Here is a 22780-nt window from a genome sequence, read left to right as displayed (position 1 = left end):
AAATGAACAACGCTATTTTCCCAAAAATGATATCTAATATAATGCACTGCGTAAATCCCCCATACTTAAATTCAAAAAGAGTCAAGGGATCTCTACCTGAATGGTTCATGAGGCACAATACTTGCTAAGGTTTTGCAAATGGGGTAGCAAGCTAAGTGGGCTTGATTGTGGGGAAAAACTCCACAGTTAAGCGCGCTTGAGCCAGAGGAGTTCTGGGATGGGTGACCTCCTGGGAAGTCCTGGTTACCGGGTGCAAGCCCCGGAAGTGATGATTGATGCTATGTGATTCGTTCTCCACATTTCACTAGTTTCAATCCCACGTCTTCACCCCTGTGAGCATCACCCGATGCAATGAGTGCTAAGTGAACTATTCAAAAATCATGAGAAATTAGTCACTTTACGACTACCTCTCATGGAAATGGTCATACTTTGAATGACTTACTTAACGCAGTTGAATCCCAAAAATGATATCTAAGAATAATAATTTAAAATAAAATTATAATTTAAATTTTTTTTTGCTTAAGCAAGAGACGGTCCTTCTATTGACTTAGATAAGAAAATAAATTACAAAGGTTACAACAAGTGTGCAGAGGCGCAAACCCCCACAAAGGAAGAGGGAAAAATACACAACGTGCCCGAAAAAACCCGCCCATAGGAAAACTAAAACCAAGGCCAAGATAGCCCTAGAACCTTAAGCATGCACGTGGACCCCAAAGTTAGCCACCGTTGATCTGTCTCCTTTTGATCCGGTGGACTAAAACCAAAACGCGCGGAGCAGTAGCCCACAGAAAAACCCCTAAATTGCTCGACCAACACTGGCTGTCAATCTTCTCCCTTTGATCCTACGGCTAGTATCCATATCATGTAGCTTAAAAGCATGATAAATACCGTGCAATGAGGGTGGTATTCCTTTCCCGTCCCCCGCCACGTGCTGCTCACTGAGTGGCATCATTGGCTTTCCATGTAAACCATCTTTTGTTTTGAGGGCACCCGATGAAGGTGGTAAACCATAAGCAATTTTGACCTTTCGGACCCACAAACTTGCACGACAAACTGTGGCCGTTGATCTCCCCCCTCCAGATCTGACGACCACTATCAACATCGCACCGCCAATAAGCCTGAGGAATACTGCATGATGAGGGTTGTATTCTCTCTTCTTCCCCCGCCACGCGTCACTTGCTAAGTGGCATTGCTTACCATCCGGGAGAACCGCTTCCAGTTCAAGGGGCGCCCGATGCGGTTGGTTTCTCTCGAGAAGTTTTTGATTCTGGTTCCCTGATCCTCTGTCCTCCAATATGTTATGTAACGACGACATGCCTGAAAGGGTCACCTCGTGCATGGAATGTCCTTCTTCATAGTAGCCCATTTCCTCATACTTTTTCCCTTTTGAGCAGAAATCCTCTGGCCCGATGACTGTCTTTGTCCAGGATTCATGTGAGAACTTACAGTGCTCAGCCTCTAAGAAATACTTATGCTTCATTGACATGAAGTGAAATATTGTCTCGTTGCTTATTTGATATTGCTATCTATCGCTGAGGGCCCGCACTGAGCATTCATCTCTCATTTTGTCATCCATTAACTCCTCCCATCAGTAGCACATGTCGGTGAACTTACTTCTAACCCCCTCATTGGCAAGCCAATTCGCCACTTTGTTGGCTTCCCTATGAACATGCACAAACCTAAGAGTTCTTAGAATTCTTAGGTGTGATTGAATTCTTTGGTAGACTTGCAAAAGTTGCCAGTGACTTGAGATTTTCTCTGGTGCTGCTCTTGCACTTATCCGCTTGACCAAATTAATTACTAACTCCGAGTCAGCCTCAATGATGACATTATGAATGTTGCGTTTGAGAAATATTTTCAAGCATAGCTCCATCGCCATGAGCTCAACCATATTTTTGGTTTCCTTCCCTAGATAATTGTAGAAAATGACCTGTATGTTTCCCTCCTCATCTCTCATGACCCCTCCAGAACCTGCTTCTCCAGGATTTCCTTTTGAACTTTATCTATGTTAAATTTTAAAAAACCTTGAGAAGGGGGTTGCCAAAAAACCTTACCTTCTGAGGTATTCTTATTGATCTATAGAGGACACTGGGGGAGATGAACCTGAAGCTCCAACTTTTCCAGGATTTTGGCCTCTCTGTATCCTACGGGTTTTCCAGTAGAAACACCCCCCAGGATGTGGACAGTCTTCTTGAGTTGCTTGAGGATTAGCTTTAGGATGCTACTCACCGGGCCCATTTTGTCTTTGAAAATCCTGTTGTTGCACTCCTTCCATACATTCCAGATTAAGAACCCTAGAGTCAACGCCCAGGCTGAGTTTATTGTATCATTATCTGAAAAAAAATTCCGCCAGTTTTTCAGCGTAGCAATGATGTCATCTTCGTGCCTGTCTGTTTTCTCGAAGACATCTCCAACCCAGTTCCATAGTGTGGCAGTGTAGGAGCATCTGTTGAGGAGATGATTTGTGGTTTCTTCATGTTGTCCACATAGGTGACGTCTTGAGGGCCCAACAAAGCCTCTTTTTCTTAGATTATCCCATGTTAGAATCTTGCCCTAATGAACCAGCCACTTGAACAGTTTGACCTTCATCCAATGAGGGTTATCCCAGAGTTCTTTCCAAGTCTTGTCAGTGCTTGGAAGGTTAAGCCCTGTGGCTATTCTTTTGGCCTCTTTAAGGGTGAAGAGACCTGCCTTGTTCTTTCCCAATCTTAATTGGTCATTCGAGGTTGAGATTAAGATTTTCCTTTTTTCCAAAAGACCTTTGAGTGTTGTAGCTTGAGTATTCAACATGCTCATCTCATTGTAGACTAGAAGTTTCTAAATTCTAAATTCTCCATTTTCCATTGTTCCTTGATTGATCTTAAAAGTCACTAACCCTCCTTAATCCTTTGCTGATGGTATCTGTTTGGATACTAGCTAAATCCTCACTACAGAGATTGCCCTCCTGCTGCCAATTGTCCTCCCAGAACCAAGCCAAATTTCTGCTTCTGATCTCCCAGAAACTATGTTTTTGAACTAGGGCTCTGTTCTCCTAGGCTCTGTTCCAAACTTGAGAACCTTTTGCTTGTCCTGTCATTTGTATGAGGTCCGTGTTCTACCAATTCATTGCATAATTTTGCTTCCATTGTTTTTCCCAGGGGGATTATATTTCCTTCAGCCATCTCCACCAAACTTTAGCTTCCAAAACTCTGTTTAGAATTTATGGGTCATGTAGACCCAAACGTACATGTGATTTAGGTTTGCATACCCTTTCCCACGCCACCAGGGCCCATTTCTTCTTTTCTTCACCTTTCCCCTAGAGAAATCTCTTTGAATGTTTCTTATTTGAACACTGACCCCAGTTGGCGCTAGAATGGTTGATTGCATATAGATAGGGATGGTTTGGAGGATAGCCTTAGTGAGAATCAGCCTTCCTGCTAGATTTAGGGCTCTGTTTGTGTTTAGGGAAAAATTCCCCTAGGGTCTTGTGTTGATACCCTAGTAGATCGGGGGTTATCTACAAAGAAAAACAAGCATTCCACACAACCATGATGCTAATATAAACAAACTACATGAAGAGAGGTGCACCCGGGGATCCTTCATTTGGGAAGATCTAGCCAGGGTCCAAACCCTCTTAGCGTTCCTTTCAATCCTTCAACCTGCAAAACAATCAATTCCAGAAAACACAGTAGTATATTGACCAAGAATCATAAAGAAATCATCTTTATAACATATTGAAAGGTAGTTAGTTATACAATTAAAACAACCATTCATATGTGAATCATAACATTGATATCATAAACATGAAGAAGGTTTATATCAGGAACAAGACAAGTGTTTCTTTTATTATAGATGACTAAAGTATAGAAAGGAATGATTTCACCTGAGTCTTCCTTTCGCAGGCTCCAAGTAGAACCGTCCTCCGGATTCTTCCAGTCTCAAGCCTTCAACAAACTCCTTCCATGACTTACTCCAAGAAATCTCAACTAGTAGAAATACATCATAACTCAAGGAAACAAGGCTTTCCTGTAATGGGGTAAGCGTTGGAAGCACAAGGATCTTCAGACCTGGTCAGGGATAATCTTAGCAGAGTGATTTTTCTCTCTATTCTCTCCTCCTTAGGCCTTCCCATTGAAGCCTTTTTATACTTCTCCCAAAGTATTTTTTTAGTTGGGAATTCGTTGGGAACAGTTGGGCCATGGGCACTAATAGGTAATCAACAGGTAAAACCTGTGATCTCTGCCTGAAATTAAGGATATTTAATTTTTTAAGTGTTTTAAGACATATATGCGGGTTGGGTATACACAGACCCGCGTACACATGCATTTAGCCCAGGGCAATGTCACGTATAGGGAGTAAAACACTGTTTTTTAAGTATTTGGGCCAAGTCTGGAAGGAGGGGTTGCCCTAGGCCATGAGTGCAACATCACAAACATCAAGAGTGAGATTTGGAACTAAAACAGTTTGTCCACCTGCTATTTTTGTCTTTCAATTTATTTAAAACAGGCTCTGAGATGTCCTTGTGCAACGGTTTATTAGTGAGGGGAACTCCCAGATACTTCGAGGGCAATGAATCTCTTTGAAAGCCAAAAATTTTAGATAGATTTCTTTGAATCGAAATATTAGTATTGAAAAAGAAAATCTTTGATTTAGTAAGACTTACCTCAGTACTCCCTGCCATTGCAAAATTAGCTTGAATGCTTTGGCTTCCTTGACTGTAGGTGTGCCTTAAAGCATAGTGTCATCCACAAATTGTTGATGTGTCACCATGTCCCCTCCTCGAGTGAGTCTCAGACCTTGAATTCTTCCTTCCTCCTTAGTAGTTCTGATTGCTCTACCTAACCCTTCCATCATTAAGATGAAAAGGAAAGGGGAAAGAGGATCACCTTGCCTGAGACCTCTTGTAGGCTTGAAGGTTTTTTAGGGAGAGCCATTGAGAAGAATTGAACAGCTAGCAGTGGTAACAAGAGCCATGACCCACTTAATCCAATTATAGTCAAAGCCATATGCTTTTAGTACTGCTCTTATGTACGTCCAGCTAAGTTTATCATAGGCTTTCGCTATGTCCAGCTGAATTATCATCCCTGCCTACTTATTGGTGATGAGTGAATGAACCACTTCATGCGCTTGAATTATGTTATCCAGAATTTGTCTCCCTTCCACATAGCCCGTTTTCTCCTCAGACACCAGGGTGGGGAGGAGAGGTTTGAGTCTGTTGGAAATTACTTTGGATATTATTTTGTACACCACATTGCATAATGCTATAGGTCTAAATCTGTCCAGAGAGGTGGCCTTTTCCTGTTTGGGGATTAAGGCTATGAAAGATTCATTGAGCGCCCTCAAGACTTTTTTAGATTTGTGTGAGTCTTCTACTACCTCCATAATATCATGCTTTACAATCCTCCAGCATGTCTTGAAAAAGTCCACATTGAAGCCATCCGGGCCTGGATCTTCCCCATTGTGCATCTCTGTGATGACTTCCTCAAGCTCTTCCTCTGTCACTAGTATGTTGAGATTGTAATTGTCTTCTCTAGAGAACAGTTTAGGAATTTACTGTGTAAATTTTTTAGTAAACTGTGATCTATTTGTTGTAGTTTCCTCAGTAATTCTCTGAAAATGCTGAACTAGAACCTCTTCCATCTCCTCATGAATGTTTCTTTCTAGACCATGATGATCTGTAAGTTTCATAATTTTGTGTTGTTTCTGTGAGCTATGGTGGATCTGTGAAAGAATTTGGTGTTTTTCTCCCCTTCCTTAATCCATTGGACTTTGGATTTCTGTATCTAGAATATTTCCTCTTGTAGACATCTATTTTCCCATTCATGTTGAAGTGACTCTGCCATCTCTTTCCTTTCCTTTGTGTAGCCTTCTGTGATAAGAATTTGATTTATTTCCTTCATCTTCTTTTCCACTTCTCCTTTAGCTTTGAAGATGCTACCAAATTCATTTTTATTCCACTCTTTGAGTCTGCCTTTAATGTGTTTGAGCCTATGATGTAGAAGGAACATCTTTGTACCTTACAAGTGTAGCTCTTCTTTCCACCATTTTTCAACGTTTATGAGGAAATTTGAGTGCGTGAACCAAACGTTCTCAAACCTGAAGAGGCTATTCCTTGGTTACCAATTAGAGAAGCTTCTAACTGGATGGGCCAGTGGTCTGAACCTCCAAAACGAAGGATGAACGCTGTCAGGCCACTCCCCATGAGTAGAAGTTCCTCTGAGATAATAAATCTATCTAATTTTGAGGCTACTTGGGTAGAGCCACCTCTTTTGTTATTCCAAGTGAAAATACCATTGCTAGTGTCCATATCAACCAGTTTCATATTGGTGAGAAAGTTCTGGAAGGCAACTGAATCCCTACCAAGTGTTCTAGTTCCCCCTTTCTTCTCCGTGAGTGATTTTATCATGTTAAAATCTCCCCCTAGAATCCAAGTTAAAGCTTGGTATCTCTTTTTCATATATTCCAATGTAGTGAGGAGCCGAAGTTTGTCCTCCACTGGTTGAAGACCATAGACATTGGTGATCATGTAACACTTCCTGTCACCTACAGGTTGGATAATCAAGGAGAGGTGGTGTTTGGATGCCTCCATGTCAAGCATACCAAATTTCTGAGGATCCCATAGAGTGAGAATGCCACCATCAGATTTATTTGCCTTGACCTCAAGATATTCATATCTATTTAGCCATTTGCTATGTTTTTCTCTGACCTTCTCCACTGAGCATTTGGTTTCTTGTATAAACACTATGTCAGGTTTTTCCTCTTTGATCCTATTGCTTAGATTCCTCTGTTTTCTTCTACTCCCTAGTCCTCTAATGTTCCAGGTTGTGATCTTCATTGAGGTGAGGTTTTGAAGGAGTAACTAGAAAGGTCTTTCATCCTTCCTGATTCAATAATGAGTTTGCCACACTCTAGTAGCAATTCTTTCTGTCTCTTTCTTCCTCTCTTCCTGCCTGGGTTTTTTTTCCAATTTTCCTGTTATTAATCCTATTGAGAAAACCCCTTTGTTTTCCTGGCTGTCACGTCACAGATTTTTGGTGTGACTTGTTAAGGAATATTTTTTGTACCTTTTCTACTTCCTCCTTTGGTATGGAGTTTATTCCCATGTTTTCTCCTTGTTCTAGAAACTTTTCTAGCTCCAGGTTCTCCCTTTTTAGAATCTCTTGTAAGTCTTGCTCCTCTGTACCACTTTCACTTTGAGTCATTTCATGGTCTTTTTCTGTTTCCATGGTGCTCAGTGGGTCTATTGTGTGTTCATTCTATTCCTGTGTGAACTCCATGCTAGTCTCTTGTCCTTTCCCCTTTCTGCCTGATTCTTCGTTTTCCTTTGATTGCCCTCAGCTTCTTCTCTTTCTTCTAAGATCTCAAATCTATTGTGACTTCTTGTTTTGTTATCATTGGGATTCTTTTGTATCTTCCTTCCACCTCCTTTCCCTTTTCCTCCCACTTTAGTAAAACCTGTATGGTCTTTTTCTTTACTGGTGCATATATGTTCCTCCCTTTTCTTAAGAGAAGAATCTCTGAATAGGTGCCCATGCTCATGATATTTGCGACATTTGAATGATATATGCTCATAGTCAACTGTCTGAACCCATTCGTCATCATAGACTTCTAGAATGACCTCATTTGGAAGAGCTCCTGATATGTCCATCTCCACACATATACAGGCATAAGAGGTATACTTACCTCATAGTGTTGCCTCTGAAATCTTTTAAAAATGACCTAGTTTATTGCCTATAGCTTTTAAAGACTCTGGCATCCAATAATCTAGAGGTAAGGAGTAGAGTCTAATCCATACCGGTACCGATGTGAATGTTTCTCGCTCTGGCACAAAGTTCATCGTCCATGGCCACATATATAGACCAGCTGCCACATAGAAGTATGGTCCTCCTTCAAAAATCCTATCTCTATCCTCCATGTTCGTGAACACCACTGTGAAGAAACCTTTGGATCCAAGATGTATATTTAACTCCCCTTTTGGTTAAATATGTTTTGCTCCAACCCAATCGCCCTCCTCTTATAATTTCTCATTGGCTCACCAATGACCAAGATTAAATCTTTGAGTCCATCCATGTGAGGTTTTAGAGAAATCTCACCTTTCTCAATTTACTCCCATTAATTAATCATTTTTCCTAAGTTAGACTTAGGAAAAATTAATTACTGACTAATTAACTTAATTGAGCCATCTCTAGGTGTTTTATCCTACAACGTTTCCAGGTTCTAGAGTTCTAGTGTTTTTTAGCCTTTCTAACCAAAGTTGAGACTATAACACTTGTCTAATGCTACCCAACCATAAAAAAATAACAAGATTGGCATGCTAAACAAGTGAGGGAGAACATGAAGAAATATTCTCATATTGCATTGGGCTTTGTGCCAATACTTGAGGAGATGTTGTAGGTGCTACATGTCAAGCCACATATTTCAAGTATGCACAATGATACTTATTAACAATTTAATATAAATCAGTTTTATCCATATCACCAAGAAAAATTCCAAAAGCACATGTGTATATGTGTTATCAAAGTGATAGTACTCTACAAAACCCTAGCTAAAAAAAATTGCAAACCCTCATGCCATGACAATTTTCTCTTCCTATGACGCATGCCACTAGAGGGAGCATATTCCCTCCTACATCCAGATTGTAGTGGATGGTAAAATTCCTGAGCAGCATAATACTACAAATTTGAATTTCTTTGGGTCAGTTATAAATAATTATCAACAAAACTTGCAACACTTTTCCAGGCATGCTAAGAAACGAAGGCTAGGAAGTTGTTTCCCCATAGCAGCAATAGATCCTAAATTCGAAGTCCGGTCTACTCACATTGTAGAATATATAAAACACGAGTTTGATCATGCCCTCATAGGGAAATTTTTGGTCACTTGGCCATCTAAAAAATCCCTAACCCAATGCATCCAAAAGAAATGGAAGAAGAAGGGTCACATCATGTTGGAGCTTGGTGCCAAGGGTTTCTTCACCACAATTTTTGCTAGCTTAGAAGATAGGGACAAAGTGTATGAGAATGGACCATAGTTCTTTAATTCTACTGGACTTTATCTCAAATTTTGGATTGAATGGTTTGTTCCATCAAGGAATATTTCACGGAAACTCTAATATGGATCTAAATGTATTCATTACCAAGAGAGATCTAGGAAGATGAGACATTGGTTGGAATAGATAATGCCATAGGACATTTTTTCAAAGTGTTAGAGGCAACAAAGAAGGCATGATATATTTCATATGCTTTCATATGCATGTACATGAATATATCTAAGCTTGTTTCAAAATCAATTAACATCTATTTCAAGGATGAGTTGTGGAAGGAGATGTTTGACTATGGACACATTCCATTCAAGTGTATGAGGTGTCACAAGTAGGAGAATTTATACCGTGACTTACCATTAGTGAAGTAGATTGAATCCTTAGAATCAACACCATCTCAATTCAATGATGGGTTTATAGTGATTGAGAGGATTTGTCATAACCCTAAGAAACCCCCTCCATGTTAGAATGCAACAGAGATGAAGGTAGTGAAAGAGATTCGTTTCAATCCTCTTGTAACATTAAATCCCTCTAATACCTCCACTCCATATCAACCGATGAATGTTGAAATGAAAGAGCCCAGGGGACCTTCCTTGTATGTAGTGGAACCACAGTTCTCAACTGATTGTAAACCCTTCTCCTTCTAATCTATCACCTCCTAATTCCTTCACTCAACCACCTTTTCCCCTTATTGTGCTCCACATAATTCCTAAGGGGGTTGCAACTCTACCAGACCAGGTGGAGGACATGGACTTGGGTGCATTCAACTTACCAAAAATTATGAAATTCTGGAAAGGTAAAGATCCATTCATCCTCTTGGAGCATCAATTTTTCTTATTAGGTCAAGCATATCTAAATCATAAACATGTGGCATCCAAATCTAATTTGGGATTCGAGTCCTTTGGGTTGGAAGAAAATTCATTGGAAGGTTCAAGAAAGCCAGATAGGGAGGAGAAGAAGTGGGGTTGTAAAATAAATTTACAATTGTTGGACAAATTAGGTCGCTATTTGGTGAACTCCAGGTGTGTTAGGGTTATCATGGAGGTGCTCTATGGTGCTAAGAATTCTCAGTCATTAAAATAGTATCATGGAATATGAGGGGCCTTAGTAGCAAAGGAAAGCAAAGGCTCCTGAGAGACAAATGGATGGAGGAAAAAATTTCAATTATGTTAATCAAGGAATTTAAAATTTCATGGGAGGCTCTGTCAAACCTAAATAGAAATTGATGATGTAAATACCAAACAACTGTTATAGATTCCTAGGGGCACTATGGAGGATTAGACATATTATGGGATGATCATGATATTAGAGTGATTAATATGTTTCCCACATTCTTTTTTTTGACAATTCAGTTCTAGGCTATCAGGTTGGGGAAGTTTTGTCATCTCTCTAATGTGTATGGACTAAATATATCTTATGATAAATCGTTGTTTCTTAAAATGGTCCGCTAGACTGGAAATTTGGCATCCCCCTCTGCATAGATTCTCAAGGGAGATTTCAACCTCATCAAGCTGTTGGATTAAAATAAGGGGGGAGTCTGGAGGCTTGAGGTAGATGTAGATTCTTTGTAGGAAACTATTGACCCCTTGGGCCTCATTGAAGTGGACACATTCAATGGGTTGTTCACTAGGAATAATCGGTGAGGGGCCAACAACAAATTGCACCATGGTTAGATCACTTCCTAATATCATAAATATAACGACCTCGGGTTAAAAATCCATGTAATAAAGTTACTAAAGGAAAAATAAGACCAAGGTCATGGGTGATCGAGGTGGATGTTGGTGGCCACCCACCTATCCCACATGGACCCCCACAACTGCCTCTGTCAGTTTCCTTATTTGCGACACAATTTACTATTTTTAGTAGTTTTTTGGGTCCTGAACTTCCGAAGCCATTTTGAGGCCCTAAACAACGTTTTTTGGGAAATCTGGGAGAAACATGATTCCATTGACCGATGTTGCTCTTCCCAAAGTTGTAGTTCTCAGATAGATCTTTCTAACGAGATATTGGGCGCATCAAACAGAGATCGTATGCCAAAGTTACAACCCCGAGAAGTTGATGTACCAATTTACTCAAACGGGGCCCACAGTTTGGCATTTCATCTTCTAGGGTTAGGTTTTTTGGATGTTTAGGGTTTTCCATTGTTTCTCAACAATAAATAGGCCTTTTAGTCTCATTGTAACATAGTTCAGAGGCATCTAGCCGCCACATCTCTTCTAAGAGATAAGCTACCATCACCCTAGCTGGTTTATTTCCATTTCTGTTTGCAAACATATTTGATTATTTTACATTAATGAAATGAAGCATTATTTCTGCTGCATCTTTGTGTTTATGGTTATCTCTGTAATTTGTTGCATTCCTATTTAAATCCGGATTAGTGGTATCAGAACGGTCTGCTTTTTCTCTGTTTTTCTTTGCATGTCCCCAACGAGGTCGGGAGATAAGGAGATAGGGCTTGAATTGGTCGAACCTTTGCAAGACCAACCTCGCAAATCTCGACGACCTCCCATGGCAGATGAAAAGAAAGATGAGGGGGTAGGTCCCATCAAAATCTTGCTCAAAGAAGCCCTCGAGCGGAAAAGGAACGCGATGATGGACAATTTTGCCTATCCTTCAACAGCTACCCAAAGGCGACGCATCGACTTCCAACAACTACTCTGGAAATGCCACACCTTTTAAGGTACAAGTTAATTTTGAAATCCCCATATTTGAGGGTCAAATAGATGCAGATGTCGTAGATAAATGGTTAAATCTGCTAGAAGGGTATTTTTCTGTTCATGATTTTTTGAGTTGGGAAAAGATTATTTTCGCTCTTCTCAAAGGAGCCCCCCACGTCAAGGACTAGTGGGAAACCTACTGCGAGCAGGGGGATGAAATTATGGGCTCACTATTTTCAGCCACACCCACTTGGAATTCATTCTGGACTTCCATCAAGGAGCAGTATTACCCTGTCAAAAGCTATGAGGACCAATACATAAATTGGACCATGCTGTGGCAGGGAAGGGACCAAGACGTGCCAGAGTTCACCAATATTTTTCATACCCTTCACACAAAGTTAGGTATCAAGGATTATGAGTTGCATTTGGTACTCAAATATCATTGTTGCCTACACAGATACATCCAGGAAGAGATGGAGTTCCTGAACATCTCCTCGTTCGGCACGGTGTATCGATATGCTGTCAAAATTGAGCAAAAGTTTAGACAGAAGAAACAAGACTTTGGATCTATAAATCTGAAGACTAAAGGAAAAAGCCAAGGTGAGATGACCCAAGACAACCCATCGAAGCTGCAAGAAAATAACAACACCACAAAGTCAAAGAAGGACATAGGAAAGTGGTGTGAGTTCCACAAGAGCCCCACTCACAACACAAGTGAGTGTCGGACTAAGCAATCGTTGGTGGCTGAGTTAAATGCTTCAAAATCATATGCATGCTCCGACCCTGAGTCAGAACCCAACAAGGGGAATGGAAAAGGGAATCAGATCATTGATGCGGAGCGGAGCATCATTGTTGCAACCACCAAGATTTAGAAGAATGAGCCCGAAGACCTAGAGGAGGGGGAGCGTCTTTTCCACTCACAGATGTGGGTGAAGGGTTCGTTGCTGCAATTCATTGTTGACAGTGGCAGCCAAAAGAATCTCATTTTAGCAGAGATCGTGAAGCGGTTGGGCCTACCGACTACACCACACCTGCAACCATACAGTATTGGGTGGCTTCACGAAAGATGAGATCTCCATGTTCGCCCGCAATACCGCCTTCCCTACAACATCAAGCCCTTCGCAAATGAGGTATTGTGTGATGTTGCACCTCTGGATGTTTGTGATGTACTATTAGGCCAGCCATACTTATGGAGGCGACATGCTATGTATGAGTCAAGGCCTCGAGATGTTATTATTATTTTGGGTAATTCATTATATAGGGTACCGGAGGTAGCCCCACCTACCACCACCTCTTTGATCTCTGCTAAGAAATGCAGCAAGATTGTCTCCCAGACTAGGAAATTCATTTTCTGTCTGGTTTGCTTCAAAAGTAAGGGGAAGATCGTAGCCACATCCATGGCCCCTACGAAGGGTTTCTCCAAGCAGCAACAATAGCAGAAGGATACGGTCATGACAGAACATAGGCACATCTTCTCCTCATCCACAGGGGTACCACACAAGTTTTAGGTGGGCAACGAAGTCTAGTTGCATCTACAGAAAGAACGCTTTACAAGAGCCCATTAGAAGCTCCGACCACTCCGACATGGTCCTTACACTATTACCAAGGCTGTGTGAAACAATGCTTTGGAGCACAACATTTCCACATTCCTTCACTTGCATCGAATGTTCAATGTGGACAGTCATCGACCATGCATCCCACCATTACTGGACACATTAGAGATCGCAGAACAGCTCACCAAGGACCAAGTTCAGCAGATGGAGGAACTCAACGCAATGGGGACCATTGCTTCCTAAGGGGGGAGGAATGATCTAGGTGGATGTTGGTGGCCACCCACCTATCCCACATGGACCCCCACAACCATCTCTGTCAGTTTTTTAGTTTCCTTATTTGCAGCACAATTTACTATTTTTAGCAGTTTTCCGGGTCCTGAACTTCCAGAGTCGTTTTGAGGCCGTAAACAACATTTTTTTGGGAAATATAGGAGCAACATGGGTCCATGGACCGATGTTGCTCTTCCCAAAGTTGTATTTCTCGGATAGATCTTTCTAACGAGATATTGTGCGCGTCAAACATAGATCGTATGCCAAAGTTACGACCTCGGGAAGTTGATGTACCAATTTACCCAAACAGGGCCCACAATTTGGTGTTTCATCTTCTAGGATTAGGTTTTTGGATGTTTAGGGTTTTCCATTGTTTCTCAACAATAAATAGGCCATCGAGCCTCATTGTAACACAATTCAGAGGCATGTAGCCACCATATCTCTTCTAAGAGAAAAGCTACCATCGCCCAACTAGTTTATTTCCGTTTCTGTTTGTAAGCATATTTCAGTGTTTTACATTAATGAAATGAAGCATTATTTCCATTGCATCTTTGTGTTTATGGTTATCTCTATAAATTGTTGCATTCCTGTTTAAATCTGGATCAATGGGAGACTTATTCCAAGCTTAATTTTGGGCAAAGCATCCTAGTGTGGGTGTTCATTTGGTTTATTAGGGCTAAGGAAATTGGAAAAGGCTTTAGAAAGGCAAATGGAATTAATTGCCATTTTATTTTATGAAAATAAATGAAATTAGGAGAAAAGGAAGGTGAAGAGTCATAGGTTGCATGTGAGGAGGAAAATGAAGGAAAATAATGGAAATTGAAGAAAACAGAGGCCTCGTTGATAAAAAGGCTTCTAAGGATCAATTCACAACCTTTGTCAGTTCAGTTTTGTAGCTCTCTCTCTAATCTCTCTACTCTCTCATACTCTCGCACACTTAGAGTATCATTGGAGCACTCTAGCATTGGAGGAAGAAAGGCAAAGGAAGGACAAGAAAGAAAAAGGGGAGCAAAAAACAAGCAAGGGAGTGGGATCAAGTAGCTACAGTGGGAGTATTTGTAGGTACCGAGTTGCATGTATGATTTTCTTGCTATTTTTGGTACGCATGGTACATGAATGTGTGTTTTTGGTTCCCTTATTGTCATTGGCATGGGTTTTGCCAGGTGTGACAATGGTCTTCAACCTTGCCTTGCCATTTTTGCATAACCATGGTGTGATGGGGTTCTTTTACTTGGTTGAGCTAGATTTCTGAATGGTTTTGAAACTAAGTGGGGTGGTCTCATGAAAAATCACAAGGCCTAGGAATCCCTTGACTAGTAATGGCGGGATACATGGTAAATCCTTGTTGTGAATACCCTCGTTGGGCCTAGGAATCCCTTGACCAATAATGTCGGGATACATGATAAATCCTAGAGGTGAATACCCTCATTGGGACTAGGAATCCCTTGACTGGTAATGATGAGATACACAGTAAAGCCTAGATGGTGGAGAAGGACAAATTCCTCACGGTTTAGGTGGAGAGATCCAGAGGCGTCCATTCTTATTTAGGGCCTAGTGATTCCTTGAGCAGTATATGGTAGGATTGTAGTAAATACTGTAGTGTATTTTTATCGTTTGGGCCTATGAATCCCTTGGCGGGATACACAGTAAAGCCTGAGGAATCCTTGATTGGTTCTATTGTGAGTCCCACATTCATGCTTGGAATATGGCACGGCGGTGATTGGCTGAAAGAAAGACATGGTTCAGCCCAATCTATGGTCGGGTGGTACGTGGAAGTCCCTGGCTTGGTTGCCTTTTTCATATGTTAATAAGAGCTCCTTTCCTCTTGTGTATTATGTGTAAATGTGTTCGTTAATATGTGGTTATAATGTTTGTTCTATCATTATTATTTTGTTGGTTATGTGCTGGTTATAAGTATGGTTTTATGATAGATCTTAGTCGTGGCTCTCAACATGTTTTGATTAGTAAATGAATGAATAATGAATGTATGACCTAATAGATGATAATGAAACTATTATGAGAAGGCATCAGACCTTCTTGACAATTCTAAGATAAGTATGAAGTCCCTATGCTCATATGTGTTTATATGACCTATAGATTACATGTTCATGACGTATTTGTCCGAATGTTTGTCATGGCTAGGCTTTGTTAGGTCAGGTTTGTGTTCAATTTTTTCATTGGAGGCATTTTCATCTTGTTATTTATCATTTCTAGAAGTTTCATCAAGTTCTAGGTAGAGGCCTGAGTCTTGGCCCTGAAAAGTGGCTCAGAATCCAGGGTCACTGGCACAAAACTACCTAGAAAAGGCCACAGTCGCATGGAGACCTTGTTGTTGGGGTGGCTAGACAGTCTCAATCACATGGAGGGTTTTTCATTGGAGAGATTAGGGGTCCAATTTAGTCAAAAGGTGTAGGTGAAAAGTTCATGTAATAAAAGTTAATAAAGGAGAAATAAGACCACGGTTAAGGGACACTTATTCCAAGATGAATGTCAGGCAAAGATATCCTAGTGGGCATCACTAGATGTGTGTTTTTGGTTTAGGAAAATTGGCAAAGGCTAAGGCAAAGGCATTAAAAGGAAAAAAGGCATTTTTGGCACATATATTTATGAAAATAATGGAAATTAGGAGAAAAGTAAGGTGAAAAGTCACAGGTTGCATGTGAGGAGGAAAATGAAGAAAAATAGAGGCCTCATTAATAAAAAGGCTTATGAGGATTAGTTGGTAACCTTTGTTAGTTCAAGTTTGGAGCTCTCTCATTATTCTCTCTCTCTCTCTCTCACTCTTGGTCACTTCGAATTTTCTTGGAGCACTCTAGCTTTGGATCAAGGAAGGAAAAGCAAGCCAAAGGCAATGAATCAAAGTTAGGATCAAGGAAGAAGAGCAGGATGAGGCAGCTTCAAAATGAATACTTGCAAGTAAAATTTTGCATGTGTGATTTCCTAGCTGGTTTGGACATGCATGGCTTTGCACGTTGGTGTATGGTTCTCTTTCTGTCGATGGCATGGTTTTTTTGGGTTATGATAATGGTTTTCAGCCTATCCCTGCCTTTTTCTAGATGCCATGGTGTTCAGATGTTTATTTTGGTTTCGAGCTTTGGTTTTCCGGATGGATTTTGAAATCTAGGATAGAGGTGGTCTCAAGTTTCATTCCCAAAGGCCTAGAAATCCCTTCATTGGTTTTGGCGAGATACATGGTAAAGCCTGAGGGAGGAGTATCAGTTTAGGGCCTAGTGATCTGGGTTTGGATTGTGGTAAATCCTGAGAGACTGGTCTCGCTTTAGGGCCTAGTGATCTAGGATTAGATTGTGGTAAAGCCAGAGAGACAAGGATATGAAAAATTTCTCAAGGATAGTGATGGATTCCAGATGGAATTTCATGTTCAGTTAAGTTGTGATTGGAGCACCAATTTGGAGTGATCACAGTTTGGTGAAGGTGGAGGTGGTTTAACCTATGGATTCCCTTGGTTGTTTTTGCATCGTTTTTCTATGAGATCCCACATTCATGCTTGGAATATGGCACGGGGGTGAATGGCTGAAAGAAATATTTGGTTCAGCCATGTCTACAGTTAGGTGGTAAGTGGAAGTCCCGAACTTGGTCAGATTTGCATATGATTAATGAAAGCTAAGTTCTATTACTTTTTCAATTGTTTATATGTGGAGTTAATGGCTATCATATATTTGATATTTACATGGTTTTATTCTATTTATAAGCATGGTTAATTTACTGGTTCATTTCATGGTTATTTCATGTATTTACTTGTGAATGTTAAGATGATGGATGCAAGACCTAATTGATGTTATAACAATTCAATGGTGAAGGTGGTGAACCTTCTTGTCATGTTTCATAAGTGTTTTCAGTCATTCATACCCTATCTTGTATCCTAGACCTATAGGTTGCATTGATGCCAAGTGTTTGACAAAATGTCAATCCTAGTTGGGTATGGTCAGGCTTATTGTTGAGGTTATTTTTTGGTTTATTTTCTTTGTTATCATGTCTTTGATAGATTCTAGAAGTTATAACAAGTTATGGGTAGTGGCCAGAATTTTGCACTAGAAAAGTGCCATGAATTCCACGCACGCTAGCACAGTTCTGATGGGAGAAGTCCCTGGATGCTGGCATGCAAGCCTATGAGAGCGTCCAGAGGTTAAGATGCATAAAATTTCAATGGGACCCAGGGGCAGGATGTCTGAGTAGTTGGGATGTCTCTTGGGGTTGATGTTGTTGATGTGTAAGGTCTGGTTGATGTGTTCTATTGATTCCATTTCCTTAAGGTCCCTAAGGATGTTGAATCCCTTATAGTGGCCTTTCTCATCACATGTTTAGCCCGATTGGCCAGTTATGTGGGTAGATGTGGGAGGAGGGGGTGTTACAGATTGGTATCAGAGTGTGGTTGTGCTCTCCTTGGGTGAAGGTGTTTTTCATGCATTCATGTTAGTTGTACATGTGTCAGTCATCCTTGAATTCTTGTTTCATATGCATGGTGTTAGTCATGGTCGTAATGATGTTGCCATGGGAATGAGGATCTCATTGTGTGAAGCATGTTTTCATGAGTATATGACTGGTTACATGTTTTTATTCGTCGCTTACATGTATCATTTTGTAAGCTTGGATTACATTCTTGTATGTTGGGTACATTTTTGCATGCTTGGTTGCATGTATCCTTCTTGTAAGCTTGGTTTCAAGTATTGTTCACTTATGCTTGATTATATGTGTTATGTGTGTGTATGGTCGATTGCACATTGCTTATGCATGTTAGTGTTTGCATGTGTTCAATTATACAATGGTGTCATGGTTATTGTTGTCATGCATCTAGTCATGATATGTGTAGTTGATATATTCATGCACTAATGACTATACCCTAGCTAGAATGGTGGACATATGTTACATGTCTATGTGTTATATTTTATATGCTTTTAAGTTTATGTTACACATGTATCATGCTGATTTGATGATCTTGTAGATGAGATATCCTTCGTGAACTATGCTAAGGTACGTTGATTTAAGGTGATTTGGTTTACCTAACATAGTATGCCTTACAGGAAATAGATCAAATGGCTAGCAAGATGGTTGACTACAAAGGCTCTCCCTATGAATAAGATGAGAAGTGTGGCGTGGGGCACTCTTCTGATTTGGAAAATACATTGATAATATTAAAAGAAGAGATAAGGAGTTGTAAGGCAGACAATGACAAAATCATGCAGGGACAAGAGAAACAAGCAGAGGTTAATATAATAATACTTCAGAGTTGATCATAATTGCAGCGAGAGGGACCACTTCAGATCAACCATGAGCAGGAGGAAAAAGATAATGGGGCATATGATAGGAGGTCTTATGGTAGTCACAAGTCAGGCAGAGATGACACGATCATAGATGGCAGGTTATTGGACACTCTAGATAGGAGAGGTGGTAGACACAGGTACTATTCTAGTTTTCGTTCTGATAGGCATCATGATCATCATTATTATCATCCTTACAGGAGGAGTGATAGGGGATACTTTCCAAATGAGTTTAAGAAATAAAAGCCACCTAACTTTGATGAAGAAATGAAGAAATCATAGGATTCAGAGGAATGGTTTCTTAGTATTAGGAAATTCTTCCAATTGCATGATTATTCAGAAAACATGAAAGAAAAGATTGCCACTTTCAGTCTCAAAGGTAAAGCAGATGTTTGGTGGAAATGTGTGAAGAACATCAAAGGTATACACGAGGAGGATTTAACTTGAAATAAGTTTGAGAGGCTCTTCAAGAAGAAGTACTTGTCGGAGAGGTACTATCATGACAGAGCTAAGGATTTTTATGAGTTGCAGATGAGTTCCATTACAGATGATAAGTATAATAGCAGGTTCTTGGAGCTGTTGCGATATGTGCCTTACCTCAGGGAGGAGAAGGCCAATGTTTAGAGATTCACCAGTGCACTACCAGTACCATACAGAGACGAGATTGAGTTTGATGAGTCTAGATCGTTGGAGGAGTCCATCCGAAAGTTGAAACATTGTTATGAGCAGTCGAAGCGCAAAGTTGATCCTAAGCATGACTTGAAAAGAAATGAGAAAGCTAAAGGAAAATGGACACCAAAGAGAGGAATACCTTAAGATGCAAGTGAGAAAGAAAAATTAGTTTCATACAAGAGGTTCAATACAACTAATAAGGACATTGAGAGCAGTAGGCTAGAGGCGGTGATAGAGAACCATTGCAGTGTTGGATATGTGGTAAGGATCATCATAATAGGGATTTTCCATAGTATTAGAGTGGTGGTAGACCCCATATCTATAGTGCTCAAGAGGCGCATACAGTGGTGATGTTGGTCATAGCATTCCTCAGATCTATGTAGTTGTCGATAACAAGTCGAAAAATCATCCGGCATCTAGCATTGAGATGGACGCTAAGCTTTGTGATCAAGTTGTTTCTATTTTGATTGGTCCTGGATCTAAATATAGTTAATTGGCTACAGGTACCAAGAAGAGCGTTCATCATTGGGTAATAGCTTGCGCATTTGAGTTAAATGGTATGTCTACAACAACACACTTGAATATATTTCCATTGGGATCCTATAGTATGCTTTTAGGTATGGATTGGCTATACATTCACAGGACCAAAGTGGATTTCTTCGACAAGGCCATTGAGTATGTGGATGATAGTGAGGAAAATAGGACTTTTCAAGAAAAGAAGAAGCCTACATCAATGAGGATGGTTACCACTACGTAAGCTAAGAATAGTTGCAAAAAAGGCTATGTGATGCTCGCAGTGAACAATTCTAGTGATAAAGGTAAGGAATTGAGGATGCAGATGTGTTGAGCAGGTACCCAGTTCTACAATAGTTTCACGATGTATTCCTTGAGGACATTATAAAGTTTCCACCTCATAGGGAGGTAGGCTTTCTATTGAGTTGGTGCGAGGGGCGGCTCCAGCATCAAAGACAGCTTACAAGATGAGCACACCTGAGTTGGTTGAGTTGAAGTTTCATTTGAAGGAAATGTTGCACAAATGATACATCAGACCTAGTGTATCATCATGGGGTGCAACAATTTTGTTCGTAAACAAGAAAGATGGTACTCTTAGACTGTGCATTGACTATAGGTAGCTAAACAAGGTAACAATCAAGAACAAGTACCCATTGCCAAGGATTGATGATTTTTTTGATCAGTTGAAGGGAGCAGCAGTGTCCTCTAAGATCAACTTGAGATCGAAATACCATCAGGTATGCATCAAGGAAGAGGATATCTTCAAGACTGCGTTCAAGACTAGGTATGGGCATTATGAGTCTGTTGTTGTTCCATTCAGTTTGAATATTGTTCTAGCTACATTTATGTGTTTGATGAATAATGTGTTGCATCCTTATTTGGATAAGTCTGTTATTGTATTCATTGATGACATACTGGTATATTATAAGAATGAGGAAGAACACGTTAAGCATTTAGCAACAATATTGATACTTCTAAGAGAACATCAGTTGTATGCTAAAATTAGCAAGTGTAGCTTCTTTCAGGCTGAGGCACATTACTTGGGGCATGTTGTCTCTAAGGACGACATAACAATAGATCTAGAAAAGATAAGGGCCATCATGAAGTGGGCAGCTCCTAAGAATGTATATGACGTGAGATCATTTATGGGATTGGCAAGTTACTATAGGAGGTTCATCAGGAACTTCTCACGCATTCCATATCCTATCACATCATTGCAGAGGAAAGGTAAGAAGTTCGAATGGACAGAGGAGTGTGAGGTTAGTTTTGGGAAACTTAAGCAGTTGTTGACACATGCACCAATGCTAAATATTACAGATCCTGACAAGGAGTTTGTAGTGTGTATATATGCATGCAAGAGAGGACTTGGTGGAGTTCTTATGCAAGAAGGAAATGTAGTGTGCTATGAGTCACGGAAACTAAATGAGCATGAGAAGAACTATCTAACGCATGATTTGGAGTTAGCAACAATCATACATGCATTGAAGATGTGGAGGCATTATCTTTTGGGCAAGAGGCTTGTATTGATGAGCGATTGAAGTGGGTTGAGGTATTTGTTTGACCAACTGAATCTAAATGCCAGACAAGCTAAATTGTTGGCCATCCTTACTGAGTTCAACTTTGAGATTAGATACATTAAAGGAAAGGAGAACGAGGTTGGAAATACTCTTAGCAAGAAGGTACAGGTAAATCATATAGCAACTATGAGCTCTTATGGGGTAAAGTTAGAGGAAAGGATCTTGCAGGCAGAAATGTGATGACAAGTACATGGATATTATGCACAAGTTACAGCAGAGTACAGGTGTAGGTAAAGGTACAGGTGCAGGTATAGGTATATGTGCAGGTAATGGTGAAGGTACAAGTACGGGTGATAAGGATGTAGACTATTGTCTCATGGCAAATGGTTTGGTGAGATGCAAGGACAGGATCTATGTGTCGAATTGCAATGAGCTCAAGAAGCTTATCTTGAGGGAGTTTCACATCAAGCCATACTTAGGTCATCCAGGATATCAGAAGATGTTGACGGCGGTGAAAAAGTTCTACTATTGGCCGAATCTGAAGAAGGAAGTCACAAAGTTTGTGGCTAGATGCTACTGTCAGCAGTTAAAGGTGGAATGCAAGCATCCAGGTGGTCTACTACATCTTATAACAATTCTGGAATGGAAATGGGAGGTGATTTCCATGTATTTCACTACACTTCTTCCGAGGAAAATGAGGCAGCATGATTCTATTATGGTTGTGGTCGACATGTTGAGAAAAGTAGCTCATTTCATTCAAGTGAAGACTACATATTCGGCTAGTAAGGTAGCACAAGTGTTCATTAGAGAGATAGTGAGATTGCATGGTGTTCCAAAGAAGATTGTGCCAGACATGGATGAAAATTTCACTTCCAAGTTCTAGAAGGAGCCATTTGCAGGCTTGGGTACATATTTGGCCTTCAATACAACTTACCATCCGCAGACAGATGGACAAACAGAGAGGGTCATGGGATCTTGGAGGATATGCTGAGGATGTACGTGATGCAATTGTAGAAGAAATGGGAGGAGTATCTTCCATTGGTTGAGTTCGCATACAAGAATGGTTATCAGGAGTCATTGAGGATGATTCCTTTCAAGGAATTGTATGGATGGAGTTGTAATACTTCCATCAGCTGAGTGATCTAGTGAATAGGGTACTTATTGGACCGAATATGTTGGCATACATGGAGCAGGAAATGCAGGTTATAAAGAAGAATCTAAAGGCAACACAGGATAGACAGAAGATTTATGTGGATTAGCACAGGGTACTCAAGGACTTTTAGGTTGGAGAGCATGTGTATTTGCA

This window comes from Pinus tabuliformis, chromosome 4_2 (assembly GCF_031772625.1).
Source record: "Pinus tabuliformis cultivar Carrire ecotype Pingquan chromosome 4_2, CPIR1, whole genome shotgun sequence".
Classification (NCBI taxonomy): domain Eukaryota; kingdom Viridiplantae; phylum Streptophyta; class Pinopsida; order Pinales; family Pinaceae; genus Pinus; species Pinus tabuliformis.
Note: the sequence above shows the minus strand (reverse complement) of the source record.